Here is a 22,846-nt window from a genome sequence, read left to right as displayed (position 1 = left end):
CAAGGGAGTATTTATGTCTAAAAGTTAAGATTGCATATTTTATAAGAGAGTAAATTTAGGTGAGACACTGAAATACTTAAACTGAGAGTATGAATTCATTTTTTGTAACTCTGGTTTGGGAGACACATCTAGAAAAACAGTGCCATCCAGTCTGGAGTGAAACACATATTTTTTGTCATTAATAAGAAATGCAGTTTTAAAAAATGTTCAGATGTTGATTTAAGCTATTCTAGTGCAAAAGTACCCAAAGCTAGGGGGCATTTTTTTAATTTATACACGGGTCCATTTTCATCACTCTGGCAGTGTCAGGTGGGTATGAATTGTAGTTACATACTCTTTAGAGCTGACATGACATGCTAGAGCTCTGCACAGTGGATGCAGAAGACGCCTGCAAGGGTCAAAGAAGTTAATCTTCTGAAGAGGAAGTTCCTTTGAATACTCAAGAGAAACTGAGCTCCAATTTGGATGATTTAGAAGAGCCTAACTGTAACAGCTTAGTTCATCTGCTATGATGTTAGCCATTTTGACCTTCCCAATGAAGAGGATTAAAAGTCTGTTTCCACATTTCCTAAATGACAATGAAGGAGGTAAGGCCTCTTGTCTGGGGAGGCAGCAAGCTATGGAGGAAAAAAGAAACCTTTTGCTGCAGCTTTTTGAAGTTATTCAGAGGTTTCAAATGCTACAGTAAAGATGGGTCAGTGGGCAGGGTAGATGATAGAGAGAAGGCAATCAAGGGTGGAAATTAAAGCCCTTCATCATAAATAAATAAAATTTATTACATTAATAATGTCACCACACTGCAGCTCCAGCTGCATTGCAACTGAAACTGGCAAAGAGCAGCAACAGATATCATGTGTCATCCTAGAGCAGTGTGGAGAGGAGGGAATTTTGGCAACAAGCAGAAATTATGCCTCATGGCAGAAATGTTCAGAGATGTTTATCAGACAGAGGAAATGGACCTCAGTAACTTTAGGCTTGTCCAAGAGTATCTATGTATTCAGTTGACCTGATCTGGGACAAAGAGTGCCTAAGTAAGCCTGACAACATTTCAAACTGTGGTCAAGGATCCTGGTTTGGGAAACTTGAATGCATACTTCCAGTCTGTGTGCTTTGGATTATCAGTCTGGTTTTCAGTTTTATGAAAAATGTCCTAGTACTACTTCATAACCTATGCAAAGCTGCAGCTGAGAAACTTTGATACCTTAGCTTTTGGCTAATGAATTTGGGGAATGTTTAAGAACGGTCTTGCAAAGCTGGTTAGGCAGGTGGTCAAAGACTGGGCTGATGCCCCTTGCTATCAGTGAAAGTGGAATAAACCTTGGAGTCTCAAATGCCTGGGAATCTCTCTCTGTTATATAGGAATCATTAAACTTGTAAGCCACTAGAACATTTTACACTGGCATAGTCCACATTTACATACATTTTGCTTCTTCTTCCATTTAAGACTTAGTTTGCAGGTGTTATCAGTCTACATCCAAATGTTTCAAGTTTCTGAAAAGAATATTACCTCACTTGCAATGCATACCTTATAGTAGGAATGCTACTTTTTGTGCTATTAAGCAAGGGCTTTTTTCTGTCCAAGGCAGTAAAATGATGCAAAAGCTTTTCTTCCTTTTCCTCTTGGCTAGAAATTATATGAACAGGACATAACAATTTTTAAACTAATATTAAACATTACTAGACTGCCAAAAGTGCCACTGAAGTACTATGGGTTAATTTATATGGAAATACATACCTTCCACACTGAAGCTAGCCTCTGGTCAAAAGTGCGATGGTTAAGGAGTGAATGAAAGTCAATGGTGGAGTTTAAGATTTCCAGAAAGCTGGATTAATTGAGGCAACAGTGAAGCAAGTGAAGGATCACTTCCAAAGTGGAATGCACAGAGAGAGAAGTAAAGTAATTCTTCATTGTCATTTCAAGAAGGCTAACAAGTCATGCTAGTCAGAAAGGAAGCTTCTCCTAGTGAGAGAGTCATGAGAAAGCCAGCTAGGGTAATTTATTCACAGAGCAGTGAGCAGATTCAAAGATGCTATCTAATTCTCTTTTTATGATCCATGAGGTAATAAGGACAGGTAGTTTTGCTGCACTAGAAATTTGTACTCATTAGTTATCTACTTAATATTGAAATGAGCAGGGTTTTTTCTATTTATTTTATTCAAAATGCAAACAAAAATTAATTATTTCTTACTTATAATTATTAATTATTTAATTATTAAATAGTTGAATAATTCTCAGTATTCAATGTTATTAATGTTTAACAGAGGTTATACATTCATTTTTTGTAACTCTGTTGTTTGGGGCATACAGTTAGCAAAACAAGACAATCCATATTTAATTTAAAAATAAAGCACATAATATTTGAAGATTTGACATTGGTTCTTATGAATGTTTTGGAACATTAACCTGGTGTTTATTGACAGTGAGAAAAATACAAAATTAATGGCATGAAAATAAGAAGAAAACATTTCAGCCAATTGGTCTAGGAAACCTTAGAAATTGAAAATATCAATAACGTTCATCTGTGCTCTGCATGACCTTAGGGAAGTTATTAATATATTTAGTATAGGTGGTGCGTTTAAAATGGCTTGCAGAGTTACAGAGTAATACATTGCATCCTTTACCTTAACGTCTCCTAAAATAAAGAGAAAATATATTTAATGCATTAATTTCCATATCAGCTTGAAATATGTACAAGATTTGTCTCTTAACATATTATTATGCAAGAACTCACATTAATCAATGACTGTGTTATCATTTCCCAATGAAAAATTAAAATAATGAAAGTTGAGCTTGTACTGCACAAAGGGATCAAATGAAGTAGTTTATTTTTTATCACATCTGCTTTTTAGATGTAAAAGGAAATGGAGAACATAAAAATTCCATGTCAATTGGTCTTAGTGAGGTCTTCTCATGGTCATCTCCTGACAAGTTGCTTGTTTGTTGTTGCTGTGTATCAGCTTGCATCAGAAACATGACTTTTTCTCCCTGCTCTTCTCCATGTCTCCTACAATTGTGTGTTAAACCTGTAGAAGTCAGAGCCAAAACAAGGTTCTTTGTCTAGAGTACTGGTCGTTGATAGGAACAGTACAATGTTCTCCGTGTCCCTGCGCACCACTCTGGACAGATTTACTGGAGGAGTAAAGGCCAGAGGTAATATCTACTAAGAAAATTAAGTGTTTTCTGCTGGTTGTGGTGGGCCTCATTAAGTCTAAAGAAAATACTGCAGGCTCCAAGGCACTCCTTTCTCCATTCTCTTCAGAAGCCATTCAGTGGTGTGGTGGCCAATGCCAGTGACATGGACACATCTGCCTGCTTCTGGTCTTCTTTTTAACAATTACTAGGAAATGGAGGGGCCAAACTCACAACAGAGCCACAGCAACAGCAGTGCTCTGCTCTTGGCTGAGAGGCTGTTCTACAAACACTGTAGTCTTCTGTAACCCACAGTCATGGACCTGTGAAGCACCATCCGTATACTGTAGAAGTCATTCAGGCTTGAACTGCAGAAGCACTTCCAAGATTTGAAGGTTGGAGTTGCAAAGAGTAGTCACAGTCACATCAAATTCATATATTATCTAGTGATTTACACTGTAAATTCAGTAAATCACTGAATAATATGTGAATTTTCCTCAGTCTTCTGTCTTGTTTTCTTGAAAAGAAAAAAGGGTAAAACCCCACTTTCCTCTTTTTCTTCTAAAAGATAAATATATATGGTCCATGAAAACTGAAATATTTTAATAAAACATTTCAAAAGACTAACCATCCTAATCGAGTCTCCTACGTTGGAGATATTCAAGGCCCGCCTGGACAAGTTCCTGTGTGATGTATTCTAGGTTACCCTGCTCTTGCAGGAGGGTTGGACTAGATGATCTTTTGAGGTCTCTTCCAACCCTTAGGATTCTGTGATTCTGTGATCCTGGAACAAGCTTTTAGCATTAGCTGTGTGTGGAGATTACTCAGGAAGACAATTGAAAGTGCCTAAATATATCTTATTAATTAACAGGAGAACATCATTGCCAACATCTCTGAATAATTTATCCACTCTATTAACTATTTTGATCCTAAAATTTTTGTAGATATTCATCCTCTGTGAGTGATTGCAGAAATAATCTTGATGTTTTAATAGTGATATCGATCACTTTTATAGCACTCAGCAGTGATTCTTAGCACCAACTCATAAAACTGGTGGAACAGAGTGATGAATAAGGACTTGAAAATTCAAAGAGCTGCACAGATATTAACTAATCACTGCAACATCCTGGTGGATCACTGAGCCAATATGTTATTATGCTGATGGGAATAATAACATAAAGTGACTTTCCATATCTTGAAAATCAGAGCTCATGACTTCCCACTTTGTTCTCATTCTTTTCCCTATCACGCTGCTTCTGCTTGACAGGCACAAATATTCAATGATAACAACTGAGAACTGCTGAGTACATGCAGTAATTTGGGGTATGTCCACTGTCTCTGAATCTCCCATGGACATTGCAGAGTGTTTAAGAAATTAGATTTAAGCAGCTGTGCCCATCTGAGGAACTGAAGCAATGAACAGCAGATTGTGCTGATGCCCCCAGCCACTCACACACATGCCTCACTTTGTTGCTCTCTCCTATACCCAGCTCATATCACTTTTGGTACAGAGGGGGGACACTACACTGCAGCAGCCAAAGTTGGAAGGATGGCATTAAAATAGGAGGCAACATCATGTCTCCTCACGGAGGTGTAGAAAAAACCCTCCTTCTTGTGCCTCATGTGTGAAGGACTGGTAGGATGCTGAGGGCTTGACCAACAAACTGCTGAGGTTTCTGTGTACTGCAGCGCATGAACCCCAGGATCTGTCACAGAGTGCTTTTATTTAAATGAGTTTTTGGACAATTTGTCCCTACAAAGCCAACAGAAATCAGAAATCAGTAGGATAATATTCTCATTCATGAAAATGCCTTCTTCATCCTTGCTTATATTTTTATTTTTTACCTTCAGTTTATGTTTTCTTTTCTTTCATGTACTACTAATTTTCAGTGATGAAAGAGACTCTGCCTTCACTGATCCTCCCCAACTGGGACTGTATGTAGCAAAACTGAAGCTCTCATGAATAGTTCTGCAATCTGAATTAAACAGTGTTGTCCTGGAAGGAACTAGCCTGTGTAGCAGGGCTGGTAGAAGCCTTCATTTTCAAACAAAAAGTAACTTTTGTTTTTCTAGCACAGTAATGAAAAAAGAATCCATAAGATTAGAGTGTTAGAGATTAAAAGTCTATACATTGGTTGAAAAATGTAAGGTCCTTCAGTGTCCTATGTCTAGACTCCCTTTACAGCGATGTCCAGGACATTGCTCGCTTTCTCACTTTACCACAAGAGGTACTTCAGGATTCTGTGGACATGTGAAAATCACGGCACTAACTGTACGTGATGGTTTGCCATTGAAATGCCTCGAACTGTGGAAAAAGATTAATATACAAATTAAAGGCCTGAACTGTTGCCTCCTTAGGTGAGTAGAAATCTTTACACTGACTTTAGTAGACATTAATTCAGGGCCTATGAGACCTGACTGTACAGATAAATCTGAATTGCTGTGGGCTGTGGCAGCTCTTAATTTTACAGTCTTTCTTTGAAGGAGATTAAATAACTCAAGGTATTGTAACTCTAATCCTAAAAGACTGTGTGAGTGGATGACCTAATTAGCCACTAAACAGCATCATTGCTGATGTGAGATGATCGATGTGAAGCCATATGGAAGTGTAAAGACATTTGTAAAGATGCAATTTATACCTGTCTTCTGATGGCAGATACTTCTGTCCTATGAAAGCTTTCAACTTACACAGGGAACCAGCTTATACGCAACCGCAAATCATTGCTTGTTATGTTGGTGGTTTGGCTTCGCAAAGCATACTTTAGTACTAGTTTAAGCCAGAGGAGAGGAATAGGGCCTCCTGTTTTAAAATACAGGAAGAGTGCCCAAAACTGACAGTGAAATTAAATGCAGTGAGAGGTTTTCTCTGTGACCTACTGCACTATACCTAATTCTAGCTTTGGAGCTCTTCTCAGCTGAAACTTTTTTAAGACTTCAGGCCCATTAAGGATGGGAGAAAAAGAGCTATAGCTCAGCAAATGAGCTAGACTGAGCCATGGAAACCCTACAGGCAAAATATTTGCTTGTAAGACATACGGTCTTGTGGTGCACAAAACAGATTTTGATAGCATGAGATTTTAAGATAATTGGTTAGGGAGGTCATCTAATTCATCTCTTGCCTCACATTCAAGCTAGCTTTTTATTAATAAGTGGAGCCACTCTGTATGAATAACTCAGATCACAGAATTTTTATGCCACTCTCATCTATTTTCTTTGTGGTTCTCACAGTTTTGCAGCCACAGTCACACCTGGGGAACTGCAAAGCCAAAGTCATGTGCTAAACATTCTTTTAAAAAGATAAGAAGCTTTCTCTCCAATTATGTAACGTTTCCTTTATTGCAGTTATAAGATATAAATTTAAACATGCATATCCTGCACATTTTACCATCCTATATGAAAAAATGCAGTATGTAAAACCACATCAAAAGAGTTTCCTTGAGGTGGCAAATTCAGTACCCAACATGTAATGCAAATTGTATTAACTTGCTCCATTTGCTGCCATGGTTTATGGTATAAACCTTCACTGCTTGGTAACATCCAATTTCTTTCTACATGCTGCTTGACTTATTGTTATACAGAACAGCATTTGGTTTCTATTCAGCAAATAAGTTTTGTTAAAGAAAGTTTTATAATAGAAAGTGTTAAGCAATTTTACAGTAATGATTACAGCCAGCCCAGCCTATAGAAGGAGTAGCAGTTTTAACAAGGAGGCTGGCATTGTAAAAGTAAGTGCTAGGAGGAAAAGTCAGACTATGGAAGATGTAGGTTAAGCAGCAAGAAAGGTGCATGGTTATAGCAGGCTTCCTAATCGCCCTGTATCACTATCATTATTCACCATAGCTATCATTCCCTTAATTGCCATAGCAGTTGTACATTAAAAAAGACTGGTTAGAGGATAACACCAACACTGACACTGCTTCTCTTAACATTTTCTCACATCTTTAAAAATGTATGATCTGTTTTAAAGGCTCAGTGGTATCTATTTGCTTGTTTTATCAGCGAGTGAAAATGCCTCCCAGAGTTATTATACACAACAAAAGAAGTCTCTGCTGCTATTCTTATTCATTTTCCTTTGTCTTTCAGGTAAGCTTGTTCTTTGCAGTAGATATAAAATGAACCCTATAGGCAGACCACAGAAAATCGAATAATATTTTTCAGTGCCACCCATGACCAAGATGTTACCATGCCATCTGCCAGCTTGAAAACACGGAGGATCAGGGAAAAAAAAGAAAATGAAAAATAGAAAAGAAGAAAAAAAAAAAAAAAGAAGATGCATAGAAAAGAGAAAGAAATTGATAAATAAATGAAGCATCATGCAGTAGATATTAATGTCTTTTACTGTGAAATTTCTTGTCAGCTTGTCAGTTCATCAGTTCCTACTCCAGTAGGAGTACTCCATCAGTTCACTGTCCAGCAAATAACTCTATTCTATTCTAATAATCTGTCAGATTTAATCAGAAGGAGACAGCCTGCCGAAATGTTTTATAGAGATGAGAGTTTCACGTCAGGACCAATCAGTCACTACTGTCTCTGTCACTTTATCATATACGTTTTAAATAAAGCAAAATAAACACTGCAAGTAGGGTGGGTATTTTTTGTTGTTTTTTTTGTTTGTTTTATTTTGTTTCATTTGCTCTTTTTGTTTGTTTGTTTGGTGTGTTTGTGTGTGTAATAATTCAGATTTGATAGCCAAAATTCTGCTTTTTTCTTTTCTGTAGCCTGAGTAGCTTTAATGAGGTGAAAAACCAAATGAGAGCGAAAGGAATTATGAGACTTTTGTAAGGTTTTGTTTGGTCTGTTGGTCTGTTTTCCCCAGGGTGGTATAACTCATTTGCACAGATGCCTTTCCCTACACTGTTTAAAAAAGCACTAAACAGTAAATATAAAACATAAATGATTTTAAATGTAGGATCCAAAACTTATACTTCATATAAGGCTATGAAAAATACTCTGATTTATGCTAAGGATAAACTTGATATGGTAGCCTTTTTACAAAAAGCAAGTATAAGAGTAAAACCTGAAGTTCTGGCTAGAATCATAATATTTTTCCCTCAATGAGTAATCATCTTGGGGACAGGATATGTATAGACTTTCTAGGAGGGCATATTGAAGGTCATTAGCTGATGTAATCACTGCATTACCAGTACCCAGCACAGCTTTGGAACCTCTTGGCTCTGAAAGAAGAGAGCCAAAGCTAAAACTCAGTTCAGCTTTCTCTGAGCATGTTAGATATCCAAAGGGTTTGAAATGTTAATAACTACACAATAAACTGTCAAAAAAGCATAGCATAAAAATATGACTGGATAAATTAAGGCACAAAACAGGGGCAGGGGAAAATATAAGCAGCAGAAAAAATAATTTCAGTCTGTTCTTGTTGCAAACTTATCCTACCTCTCCAAGAACATTTTCTGCAGTATTGAAAGCTGAATTATACCTGTTCTTTCTTACTCTTGCTTTGATTCTAGAAGGTTGTATCTTGAAGTTTCTCCAAGAAATATATTTTTGTCTGCAGCATTTCTTCGTTATAGTCTTGAATTAGAGTGTGACTATTTGGCATAAAAACAGCTAGTGGAGAAGCAGCCCACTAGCAAGAGAAGAAGGAATAATTTATAATAGTTAATGAAATTAGATTTTGCAATTTTCCCCCCCCACCTACAAAGTACTCAAACACATAATATTTGTATTTTTTTCACAGATTTTGGTAAACACTTTGTAGTGAAAAGTTCATTTAAGAGTAGTTCATTTTAAATATCTGAGCAGAAAAACACACTCTCTCCAGATTAATTATTTAGCCACAGAAATGTCATGGCATTACTCACATTCCTCAGCTTCAAAATTTCCCTTTTAAAAAACACTCCAGCACAGTTGCTGTCCTCCTCTAAGTACTCCATGAAGACTGTAAGAATATTAAGCTGATAAGAGACTGATGCATATTTATAGTCAGATATTTTTTCTTTTTTCCCATAATTGCCTGTAGAAGGTTCAGGAGAAATGTCCAGGATAAAAGTCAGTCTGGAAAAAACATATTAAATAACCCTGTCTTCTGTTGGTAAAATATCACTTCCTGAAGCTGTTTCCTAAAGACTCTAGAAGATATCAAGAGCAGTTCTATATGAATATTTAGGCTGAAGGACTTTGTCCACAGCCTGAACCCTGTACTGCCATCCTTTCACATCCTTTCATCTTCTCATGATCCAGGTTGGAATGCTTTTTTCACTTCAGGCACACTGGAAAGCTCTCATTTCCAATAGGGTCTCCTTGTCTAGATAGTAATTTGTTTTTCTATAAAGGCTGTCTGGATGTACTGGTATTGGATCTCAATGGAGTCAGAGGTAGAAAATCAGATGTTCTCCTACAACATGCCTGTAGGAGCTTAAGTGAGTACCTCAGCTATTCTTTAGCCCCCTTACCATACCAACCTTAAAGAAACCTAATGTCTTTTTCCTTGGAACAGTACTAAGACATTAATTATTATCCTCTTACCCTCAACAGCCAGAGAGGTATTTCTCCATGCCTTTGCTTCACTCCTCAGCCCCCTGTTAATCCTGCTTCAGCTGTCAGTGAGCAGCTACTGGTATTATAGTCAAGATGTGTATTGCAGGAACTCATCTCCAAAGAGTTCTGCACCTGCCATGGAATGGGTTGCCCAAGGAAACTGTGAATGCTCCATCCCTGGCGGCGTTCAAGTCCAGGTTGAACAGAGCCTTGGGTGACATGGCTTAGTGTGAGGTGTCCCTGCCCATGGCAGGGGGGTTGGAACTAGATCTTAAGGTCCTTTCCAACCCTAACTATTCTATGATTCTATGTGAGTGAACAGAGCCACACATGGATTCAGTAAAACACCTAATTTCAAGCAGTTGTGTCACCAAGTGTTCCTCAGATCTATCCCACTTTAGAGAATCTTTGTTCAGCTACATCATGAAAATTGTAGTATCTTATCCCCAGTAAATACGAACAAAATTTGCAGAAAGCTAATCTTCTAGTCTTGCATCAGATGAGCACACCTCAGGCTTGAAAATTGTACCTTCCATTTGACTTTGACTGTACAAGGAGCCTCTCATAATATTTTATCTGAGGGGCCCCTGACTTCTCTTTAAATGCATATTACATGTGTTTCTGTTTATCAGGTTTCTGTCTGTGTAAGACAAAGATCATTTGATGTCTTTCTCTGATCACTTGGAGGAGATCTTTAGATTTTATCTTTCTAATCTCACACAGAGCCTTTATTTTTACATTTCTTGTATACCTTTAGTATTATTCTTTAAATCTACACAAAACCCCTTTTGCCAGCCCAAAGCCTATGGAGGCTATAATTCACCATATCTCTCCAAAGCTCATCTGAATTCTAGGTTGTGGGATTCCTGCTAATAAGACAACTCACAGCAACAGTTAGCTGTTTTCAAAATCACAGATGCTCTGTTTCCATGACAGTTTAGTAAACAGAAAACATCAATCACAAAGGAGAAGAAAGTAAATTACCATTTAACACTGCATAGCATTTCCATTCAGAAAATACTGATATGCTTGAAAAACATCAGCCTAATGCTATCAGATACATAATTCCTATAAGCTCTAGGAGCTTAACTCTCAATGGCCTTGCTTTCTTTGCAGCTTTTATGCCTTCGTAAATTTTTCTGGTTCTTGGGAAAATATAAGAATTATTTCTCCTTTTTTTTTTTCTATGAATAAACTCAGACAAAAAAAAAGGTGAAAGGTGATGTTTTTTTTTTTACTTAAATTCAGACAGAACATTTAGGATTTCAGAGTGTAAAGAATTTTCAAAGACGATTTGTGGTTTCACACCATTTCAAAGGACCCTGACCCTTTGGAGGTTTGTGATCTGTCTTGAAACAGTTGATGTTAGTATCATGAGATGTAAGCAGTCTGACAGTGGACAGCACAGAGTTCTTGTCTCCTTCCAGAGTCCTTTCCTCACAAGCTGATGTTAGTTACATTGAGGAGACTCAGAAAATATATTTTTGAAGTCTTGTTAAGGGTCCTTGGAAGATCATGAGACCCAACACTGACCTCCCCATGACTTGAGCCCTGCTACAGGCTAAACTATTGGCCTGGGGAAAATGTTTTAAACCTTTTCTTTTCATACTGACCAAGGCAAATGCTCAAAAATTCCAGGGCAGGATAATGGAGAGAGCCAGTGGGGGTGCTCCCATCCCAGCCTAGTGTTGAGTGCTCTGTAGCAGAGCTCCCTTCAGACAGTTACCTATGCTGTTGGAGGATTGCAGTTTATGGTAATCCTGCCTGCCAAGCTCATGTAGTTAACTTGTCGTCTTTAGCAGTCCCAGTGTGGGGATTCCTGAAATAATTACACCAAGCTAATTATCTGAATTCTGAATCACTGCAACCACTACAGATGACGCTTGACTGGTTGGAATGCAGCACAAACTCTTCTCTCCAGCAGCCCATTTATCTGAGATGAGTCAGGAAAGCAGTGATCTCATTACTCTCACAAGCACCATTCTGGGATATGGTTTAGTCACAGGGATTATGATTTTATTTTCTTTTTTCAGAAGGGTTATTATGAAAGACATAGCCATCATAGCAATAAATGTAGCTTAACTCAGATCAATGCCTGAAAGTCTTCTGGATAAAAATAAACTTTTGAATCATGCCCATGGTTTATGATTTAGGAGCTTATCTCCACACATGTTCTTCAAGACGTTAGGCATAGGTACTCTTTTGCATTTTATTAGAAACACGTGAATTACTGATTTTTCAGCTCAGTGAATGAACCACAGACACAAAAGGAAAAAAAAACAAACAAAACAACCTTAGTTTCAAACTAGAGTGCATGCACCAGGAAGCATCCATCTGGAAAACCATGCAATACTTGTCTGACATTTGTGTGATGGTCTGAATCCTGCATACCACTGAAGAGACTTCAGTGGGCTAGGTGATAGGACAGAGAAAAAGACTTTTCTCCCTCTTCCCAAATCCAACACTTACATGAAGTTGATGAACAGTATATCTAACTCCTCCAAGTTAAGTCCCTGTTGGAAAGGAGGTGAGAAAGAGCAATGTCTAAGCCAAAGACAGAATGAGTGGTAGAGACAGGTATAGTAACAGGCTGCGCTGCTTTTTTTCCTTCTGTAGCCAGAGACATTTTAATCGTGATAGCTGGGACAGAGACCATTCCTTGGCATTGATAAAGCTGCTGGCTCTAGATATGTTGGCAATACTATGCATCTTCTTATTCCAGTGTTTGTTTTTCACGGAAGCTGGTAAGGTGTCCAAAGAATGCCAATTCTGTATGTGTGTGTAGATGTCTGTGTGTGTGTAAGGGGGCGATATGACTTGTCACCACCCTGCTGATGGAATGACCCACAAGTTTTATGAAAAGTATTCATGTCTTTAAAGCACTGCTACCATGCAAGGGAACCTCACAGCTGGTACTGTAAGATTTACTGAAGCTAAAGGAGCAGTGGAGTGATTACTGTCTCCTTCCTGAAACTTATCTATATCCTGAAGTACTCTGAAATTTGTGCATTCCTTTGGAGTGATCCAAACTGTCCTTGTTCTCTCCCACAGCCCCTTTGGATCCCACTTCACATTACCAACCATAATAAAACAAGAAATAAAACAGTAAAATGTGAGAGAAGAAGTTAGACAATAAATGCACATGGTGATGAGATGAATTCCTGTAGCTACCTAATGAGTTTCTGATGAATAGTTGCCATCAGTAGCTGTTTTGAAACTGGAAGTTGGGCAGTATTTTAAAAACACTCTGTATTTTCCACTGTCAGTAAAAGTACTCTGAGTAAGCTTGGAGTCATATAACCCACGTAATGGATGATCTAGCTCATGATAGATTCTATGATACAGGTATACGTCATTGTCATTTGCTAACTGCCTTTTCTCCCTTTCTACATTCTCCCTTCTTCAATTTTCAATTCAATACAACTCACTTTTGAAAGGTATCAATCTAATTTAGAAGAAATTTCTACAATTATCTGGCCTTCAGCAATTGTAAGAATTCCCTATATGAAATTCCACTGAAGGAAGCAAAGCTGGACATCAGCCACTCCTGACCTTAAGCAGCATAACTGCCCTAAACGCAAATGCAGGTTCCATAAAGCTATCAGCTCCAGATTCAAATTTAGAGAGAGGAAAATTACCATTTTTAAGATTTCGGGGTGTTTTTGCTTTTAGGTACTTCTAATAGATACTTAATGTCAGGGCAATATGCAAAGACAAAAGATTTGAAGGCTCTAGTGTGCAATAGCTGGAAGCTCTGACTGCTAGCCTGTGTTATTGGCTTCCCTGACAACACACACAGGGCAGCTGTAGACATAATATTTACAAAACATCATCTCCAGATAGCTGAGTAACCCTGACACCTAATTTAGGGGTGGCAGAATAAAGCAAGGTGTTGATCCTCAACATTCAGTTTCAAACCACTTGCTGTTCCTGGCTTTTCTGGTGGTCATTCTTGCAGAGAACAACACTATCTTCTGTGTTCTTATCTTTGTCATTTTCTTCCATTTTCTTGCAGAGTACTTCTACATTTTAGAGCTTCATTCATTCCATTTCAACATTTCCATCAGTCATGTAACTGGAGTTTTGCATGACACCATGACCAAATGCAGACTCCGCTTCTATTTGTCCCTGAAATCCTAATCCTCATAGACTTTCACAAAGCAGGAATTTTTCTTTGGAACCTACCAGTTCCAACAACATTTTCAGTCAGAAAGTTTCACTGCTCAAGGGCTGTAAAGTGGACTGAAGACTAGAAAATTCATAAAAGGAAAATATATCAGGCATTCACACTGGAGATAACAGACTGTTATCCTGATCTCTGCCTTGCACTGTACTTCTACCCCATGCAAGGGGTCCTTCAGGCCATCGTTTGCTCCCATTATCTCTTCACAGAGTTGTTTCAGTATGCTTCAAAGTGCTCATCCATGGCATCTGATTGCTACAGACTGCCTCTGTAATCTCTTGCTTTGCCATTCATCTGTGATGCAGGAGCATGAAGGCTGCATCTCTCCATCACGGAATGTTACTGGGCAAGGACAGTAGCTGAAAAAAGATGTAGGAGTAAGTCCAGGGAATGGTGATGGCATTTAGTCACTCACTGACATTTTTCCATATGAGTAAAGGGAACCAATGGCATGTAAGGGTTCTGTCAGCCCACAGTGGGAAAGGAAATGGCTTTGTCAAATCTCCTCAAATGAAGAATCAACCTACATCTAAAACATTATCATGAGGCCAGGCCAAAATAAACATTCCACCAGCTGGTTTTACCCATTCTGCAGAAGCCAACCAGGCTACTAAAGTATGCAATTATATAATTCTTGCCAGATTATTTCCCATGGCAGGAGTTTAAGCACAAGCAGTTGTTCAATGACCTGAAAGCTCTTCATCACACACCAGCCTTATCTCACATTTTCGTAGCTGCATGACACATAGACTGATTTGTTTTCATCCACCTTGCCTTCAAGCACCCAAGAACTGCAATTTAAAGCTCTCACACATTTTACCCTTTTTGCACATATCTTATTTTGTGTTGGTTTTGAAACTGGAGGCTGCAGTTCCTATGCTGGTTTCTATTTTTGGCCATAAGTGAGCTGTCTTTGATGGAGTAATGCTTTGCTGTGTGTCCTTTCAATGTTTTCTGCATTCCTGGTAGGTCTCCTGTTTCATAGGAAAGGGGTTTCAAGACAATATTAATTTTCAGCATCACATTATGCATTTCAAGAGCTTGTTAATTTTTTAAAGAGAGTTGTCCCTGCTTCAAGAAAGCCACAACCTACAAACATAAGAAGGATGATACATATTTTTTATCTTGTTAGATGTCAATTTAAATTATATTTGCCTTATTCAGAATGGCAAGTTCTTAATACTGTAAAGGAAATTGTGGAAATCCATATTTCCACAATATTGGAAGGAGTTCATATTGTTTATTTGATGTATGAAAAACACCATTGAAGACTTTGAATTATAATTTTTTTTTGTTATAATGGAGAGTATTTCCTTAAAACAAAATCTTAGTGCTCTGGCTGCTGAAATTCTGTTCTTTCACATCAACATCTGCATCTCTTTCTTGAGTATGTGATGGAGTAGGGTAGCAACCATGAGAGTGTATGTCTGCATTGCACATGTATTCAAAAGAACTGTGAAAGATAAAATCCTGTTGAATTAGTTGCCCCGCCTAACCTCTGCTGCATTGAAAGATGTTGTTTAGTGCTCAAGTTATCTAAAGCTTGTTTACAGCAGGTGGATAGACGCAGCTTCAGAAAATGATTTCTTGTTCTCTAAACACCAAAATTAGGCTGGGAATCTCCCAGCCATTAGAGATTCCTGTCTCTCCAGGTGCCCCAAACATTTATTTACATGGAATATTCAGCTGAAATCTCATTTTTGAGAATTTTAAATCAAATTGGTATTTTAAATAATTTCCACCTAAACATCTAGTTTAACCTACAATATAGAGAAATGACACTGGTGTGCAACACAGAGCTGGTAGTCCTCTGGGCTACAGTAACTTGCTCCCTTGTTCTATAGGTAAGACCAGAGGCAAGGCAAGATAATTTGCCTTTGCCTTTGACAAGCACTGATATTTTATAACTGGCAGAAGCTAAGGAAAAAACCATTTGATTTGCATGATGAGCGACATTGTTACTGGGGCTAACAAATTCATTTCAATAGAAGTACTCTGAGCTGAACAATACATTCATTAAAAGAGCAGTTTCCTGATTAGACAGTGGAGCAAATAGCTCTTTTTTCCCATTTCACCATCAGAGCTGCTGTACATAAGCAATAACAGAAAACAGAGTATATGCTTATTTGTCTGCTACTCGTTCTGTGATTGTACAATGACAATGTTATGGCTTTTTGATGCCACAAGCAGAGTGGAAGGGATGACACCAGATCTAAGCACCCTCAAGTATACAGGAAACAAGTCTGAGTGATTTTACAGAAGGTTAATGACTCTGGTTGGCTGGATTTTTCACCCTTTCAAATTACTTGACAGGTCAATTTTAGCAGCAAGAACATTACTAGCATCAAAGTGAATATGAGCAGGGTCTGGAAAAAGGAGTATTTCACTGGGCTGTACCAAATACTTGCTGTTGCCCTTGCAGCCATGACCTCAGTATTAGGTGATTTGCTCATACTATCTCTTGTGGGAATTCATCTGCAAAGAGACCTATGTGACTCATAGATTACTTACCCAAGACTGTAAGAATCCTCACTTGAGCTGGAGATTACTTACTCAACATTACTTGTGATTCATTATACATGAATCTTGCTGCAGTTTGATGGGATGAAGACAGTCTGTCCATCTTTTAATTATTTTATCATAAGGAATGAACATAGACTCAATGCATGATATTCCTAGACCTAATTTCTGCATTTCATTAGGCTAATTAAAGATGAAGCACTATAATAACCACCTTTATATTGCAAATGAAATCAAATCATTAAATCAATAAAGTCAATAGTTTATACCTAAATTATTTAAACAGCTAATGAAAAGGAATTACAACATTGACAATTCAAAAAGATTTAAGTTCAACTTGTTTTACAAAAAAATTCAGACAGCAAGTTTCTTCTTATCTGAAAAAATAAGTACCTGGGTTTGTGCAAAGCACTTGACACTGTTCCACACAACATCCTTGTCTCTAAGTTGGAGAGGCATGATTTTCACAGATGGACCACTCAGTGGTTAAAGAATTGGCTGGATGGTTGCACTCAAAGAGTTGTGGGCAACAGCCTGATATCCAAGTTGAGACTAGAAGGACTATTTGAAAAGGGGAGGTAATGTTTGAAGAAAGGGTAATAGCTTTAAGCTGAAAAAGGTTGATTTAGCTGAGGATGCCCCATCCCTGTAATTGTTCAAGGTGAGGTTGGCTGGACTTTTGAGTGACTGGTGTAGTGGCAGTGGAGTTGGAATTAGATTATCTTTAAGGTCCCTTTCAAATCATAAACATCAGAAGGTCAAAAATTATCACAGGTTTTCAGCAAGCTTTATGGCACAGAGGTGGTTTCAATGGTCTCACAGTGGGATATCACTGTGCAATTGTTTGAAAAGAAATCACAAGACCTGACCAATTATAGATCTGCTTATACTGACAGAAATCATTGACAAATCAGTGGAATGACTAGTAAGGGATTCTGATTGATAATGAAATTTAAAAAAAATCATCAAACTGACAATATGTTTTGACAGTGCTATAAACTTAGCACTAGCAAAAATGTTGATGTAACACCCTAAAGAAGAAAGAAAACATTTAGCTAGATACCAGATAAATAGTTTAACCAGTTTAGCTAAATAGTTTAACCAGTTTAGCTAGATAGATTAACCATGCCAAGTGCAAGGTCCTACACCTGGGTCAGAGCAATCCCAGGCACAGCTACAGGCTGGGCAGAGAAGAGATTCAGAGCAGCCCTGTGGAGAAGGACTTGGGGGTGTTGGTCGATGAGAAAATGAACATGAGCCAGCTTCAGTGTGTGCTCGCAGCCCAGAAAGCCAACCGTATCCTGGGCTGCATCAAAAGGAGCGTGACCAGCAGGTCGAAGGAGGTGATCCTGCCCCTCTACTCTGCTCTTGTGAGACCTCACCTGGAGTATTGTGTGCAGTTCTGGTGTCCTCAACATAAAAAGGACATGGAACTGTTGGAACTGATCAGGGGACTGGAGCACTTCCCGTATGAAGGTAGGCTGAGAAAGTTGGGGCTGTTCAGCCTGGAGAAGAGAAGGCTGCGTGGAGACCTCATAGCAGCCTTCCAGTAACTGAAGGCGGGCTATAGGGATGCTGGGGAGGGACTCTTCATTAGGGACTGTAGTGATAGGACAAGGGGCTACGGGTTAAAACCCAAACAGGGGAAGTTTAGATTGGATATAAGGAAGAAATTCTTTCCTGTTAGGGTGGTGAGGCACTGGAATGGGATGACCAGGGAGGCTGTGAATGCTCCATCCCTGGTGGTGTTCAAGGCCGGGTTGGACGAGGCCTTGGGTGGCATGGTTTAGTGTAAGATGTCCCTCCCGGGGTTTGGAATTAGATGATCTTAAGGTCCTTTCCAACCTTAACTATTCTATGATTCTATACCTCTCATAAAAGAAGGATACAAGACATAATTGTGGAACAGATCTTATTGTAGGAAACACTGATAAGGACTTGAGATTTATGATGGAGAATTATAATTCCTAATATAACAAGAGTTGTCAAAATGTTTACTATAACCTTTAAATGTGCAACTGAGAGAGTACTGAACAGGAGAATTTACATTCTCTCCCGCAACTAACACTGAAGTGGCTGCTACCGGAGTACCGCATTTTGTTTTCACTCTTTCTTTAAAATGGCAATTTTGAATATAAAGAAAACTTGATGAGTTAGAGTTTAATCTATTTAGATTACCAAAACCCAGTTATGACTGAATCATTTACAGTTTATATACTTGGAGAAGAGATCAAAATTAGTAGCAATTTGGGTTTCCTATTAACTTTTTTCCTTATGTTTCATCCAGAAGCAGGGAACATTTTCTTTTTCTTCAGTGTAACAGAGAAGAATAAAAATAGTATTTTTAACAACAGAAGCATTCAGTCACTGTAGCAATGTATCCAGGCAGGTAAAACATTCTGCATCATTGAAAATGTATATAGGCATATTTGATTTTTTCCTCAAAGTGATATTCCAGCTCAAGGACATCCTCTGGATGTGAAGTAGGAATTAATAAAGGGCAATCCAATGGCCTGTGTTAGGAGGAGGTCAGACTTGCAGACTGTGATGTGCTTTCCTGGTGCTGACATCTATTAAACCCATATAAGCACATACTCTGGAAAAACTTGACATTGCCGTCAATGCCTCTCTGCTAAAAGAAGTCAGATGATATAGGTCTGATCTGTGTAACACAAGTATAGCTCTATGGATTTAGGATATGCAGTAGGAATCTGATAGAACAGTAAATAATAAAAAAAGAAGCACAATCTCCTTGTCCTTGAAGCTGTCAAGACATTTTAAAACGCGAAAAGAAAAAGAAAGTTTCAAGGTAGAGATATTTATAAGACCTGGAGTAGTAACAAAGTGTTGACATTCAGGACCAGTTTTAGGGAAGCTGTGCTGAGCTCTTGCACAGACAGGCTCCAATTATCCATGTATCTGTCAGAGTATCTTGAATACTGGATTCCACTTTATTAGAGCTTCCACATCAACTCAAAATTTAGGGTAAGACCAACATGCATTTAAAATTTCAAGCAACAAATACCTCTTAAAGGTTTAGCATCCACACTTATGCTGCAGGGAGAAAAATAGGAAAAGTATTTATATGATATAAGTAATGATACTTTGCATCACTGGTTCCAAATTTTTACTTTTGAGACCTGGGGAAAACCTTCAGAACTTTAGTGACTTTGCAACTAGGGCTAAAGAGAGGTTTGCAAGTTCCTGACCCTGAAAGGTAGCACCGCTCTGCAGAGCTTCCTGCCTTCTGTCAGTGAGGAACCAATATAAAGTACTCCTGCTAATACTATTTATTTTCTAGTTGAGATTAAACCCTTTTTTGTCAAGACAAACTGATTAGAAAATAAACTTCTAGTGGAAATCAGGTGAATCCAGAATCCTGCTAGCTTTAAAGAAACCTATAAAGCCTATTTTCAAAAAGGACCCCACAACTCCATTATAGTGCGCTGGAAAGTATTTTTTACTAAAGAAACAACTGATCAGCAAACCAAATAAATACAAAGTAACATTAAAAATCTACTAGATTTGTCTGGAAAACTGCTAAAGTCACCTATTCTTTGTAAGTGTGCTAATTTTACTTTTTTCCTTAGGATTCTGTTATTTTGTTCCTTCATATCTGAGCAGCTGGGAGTCAGAGAGCTTCTATAAATATAAATATATGCTCTTCAGAAATCTTTCTAGGGAGCTGTTCTGAAGTCACTGGCCTTCCAGCACTGTGTCTGGTCCTGACAGAATAAATGGCTAGGCTCCTCAGCTAAGCATGACGTTTCTGTCCTGTGTAAAAGTCACATTTCAGAATTTGCTACAGGACTGAAATGACAGTTTTCATAAAACCTGTGAAAAACCATCAAGGTCTTCACAGTGCTGGTGATGTTGTGCAAATTATTGGTAAAGACGCTGTTTAATGTACCTTTGCTCTTGAGCACACAGCAGTGTTACTTTAAATGAACATCAAAAAGGGGAAATTTCTGCTCAGCATTTGTCCTCACCTATATAGGCTCTTGTGCACAGCTGAAACTTACAGTAGATACTGTATAGGGGGTATTTCTTGCATGTATCCACTGATCCCTGCTTTCATTGTGATTCAGGGGCTATTGGAGATAATTCTTAACTGTCACAGCAAAACTGCAATTCAGCCCAGAAGCTGGGTTTATCATATAGTCTATAAATAATTTGTTCAAACATTGACACATCATCTGTGCACAATAGAATAGGGGAAAGCTTCTTTATACCACCTGCGTAGCAATGATTTCTCACACAATGCACCAATCGTTCAGTGCCTGGGGAGTGCTCTCAGGAATTGTCACTTGGTTTGCTTAAACCTGAATGATGAAATGCTGGAATTGTCCATGCTTTTTCTATGGCAGACTCTCTGCTCCTAAGTCCTGTTTTTTTTTCCAGGCCAAGGAGCCTTATACTTCTCATCAATCCCAGCATAATTTAATTTAAATGCAATATTCTATTGTATTTAAACAATAGAGTATTGCAAAATACTCTACTGAATATTGAGTCTAAATGCTACCACTAGGGCTAAATATGACGTCTCATCTTGAAGCTCTGCTTCTTAGTGAATTAATCAAAGGTTAAAGGATGATGAAATCTTTGTAACCCAAATTCTTCCCCTATTTCACTGTGTAGGTTTCAGCAAAGCCGTGTATTAAATGATTTTGCTGAGCTATTAGATAGAGCTGACAGTACTTGCCTGTCTTAAAGACCTGTGGTAAGGTTAATTAGCTGAGGTTTATGCAGTGTTTTGATAAATTTGTGCTATTTACAGCCTAAATGTTCTTATTAGAGTGTGTTGAAACATCTGCACCAAAGCCGTTTTCATTGGAAAATATGCTTCTGTTGAGAGAAACGTCTTCCCTGGGAAGCTATTCTCTTTCTTCTAAAGGATATAACAAAACAGAAGAACATGGTCCCCTCCCTCTGTGAGGAAAAAAAGGGAGATTCAATCCAGCATCACACCCATAGCCACCCTCATCTGAAGCAGTTACACAAACAAGCCTCACAACTGCCCAGTGTGGGGAAAGTGCCAGAGGAAAGCCTCAATTGCTTGAGTAAATGGGATGGAAGATTAAAGTTTGCATTCCCCAAATCTGTGTGTGACTTGAGATATTTGAAGAATGGGCTTGAGAAATTGTTTTCTATTTATTACATAGTAAATGAATTTGAAAGGCTGAAAAGCCCAAGTGAGAAAAACAGCGTATGACCAAATATGTGGTGATTTGTCACAGGTATTCCTCCAACATTTTTATTTGATGATGTAGCTATAGCGTATCATTTTCTTGTCCTAGTGTGGAAATGGAGCAGAAATCAAAGTAAGTTATAAATGGATTTTCCACTGATACAAAGTTCACTAAAAGTTTGCCTTTGGCTGCTTTGAGTGGCTAATAATAGAAATGAGCTACTTCACTAGCTTGTTTTTCAAAACCTAGATGCAAAAGTTGGATTCCCTTATGTTCTTCCTACACCCACACTTTCTGTTTTTATCTGCTTCAATGAGACTGGAGGGGAATTATAGTTTTTAGTGTGCAGGACAAAACTGTGAATTCTTTTTATCTATCAAAATTTGCCTTCTGGATATTCTTTTTAGTTTTGCAGGCATTAAAAGAACGCCTAAAAGATTTTATTCTGACTTCATATAGTTCTATAGAGCTAATAGAGATAGAAAGGTTTGAGGAGGTTAATTTTTTATTTCATGTTTTCATTTTTTTAGTGAAAATCCTCACAGGAATATATGTAGGAATAAGAAAAAAGTAAATTAAAAACATTAAGAATGTTTCTCTGCTTCCTAAACAGCTCTAACTCAGGTTTTCTGGCATATAAATATTCAAATGAAAGAAGAATCAGTAGTCAGCAAGGGTTTGCTCCCATGTTTTCTTCTCCATAACACATTTTCATGTGGACACAGGGTACAAATCAATGATAGACACCTTTATAGCAGCCTTTACGGATTTAAAGAAACTTTTCTTTCCCTCCAGCCTCAGAATTCCGTTTCCTGAGTCAAATGCGTCTGAACTTTTCTGTTTTTTCTCACAGGCTATGGCTGCTGAACTGCTTATGAGCATTGTCAGTCTCTTCAAGAATCCCTCCAGTTTGTCTACAGCTTTCATAATAATGATGCCCCAAAGAGGACATCACGGTCTATCTGAGGCCTCTGCAGTACTGACAAGAGTAATTAACTAGTTTTTATTTGTTCATCTCGGAATGATGGTTTCCTTCTCTACCACAGGACCATTTTCTTGACTCCAGTTCAGGATTCGTTATAAATCCTGCATTCTTTTTTTTTCTGTCCAAACAGGCTTTCTCCATTTCTATTTGTGCATTATTACTTGAATATTGAACATATTTATTTGTTGAGCTTCTGTGCTAAGTTTAAATGAATATCTCAAGCTAAGTTTGAATTTGAATTCAATCCTCAGAGGTGTTAACAACTTCTTGCAGCATGTCATTCAAGGCCAACTTTATAAGCATGCTCTCTGCTTTGTTATGTAACTTAATAAAAATATGGAATT

The sequence above is a fragment of the Pezoporus occidentalis genome, unplaced genomic scaffold (genome assembly GCF_034315485.1).
Source record: "Pezoporus occidentalis ecotype Australia unplaced genomic scaffold, CSIRO_AGI_Poc_V1 ctg19, whole genome shotgun sequence".
Lineage (NCBI taxonomy): Eukaryota > Metazoa > Chordata > Aves > Psittaciformes > Psittacidae > Pezoporus > Pezoporus occidentalis.
This window is presented reverse-complemented; position numbering follows the sequence as displayed.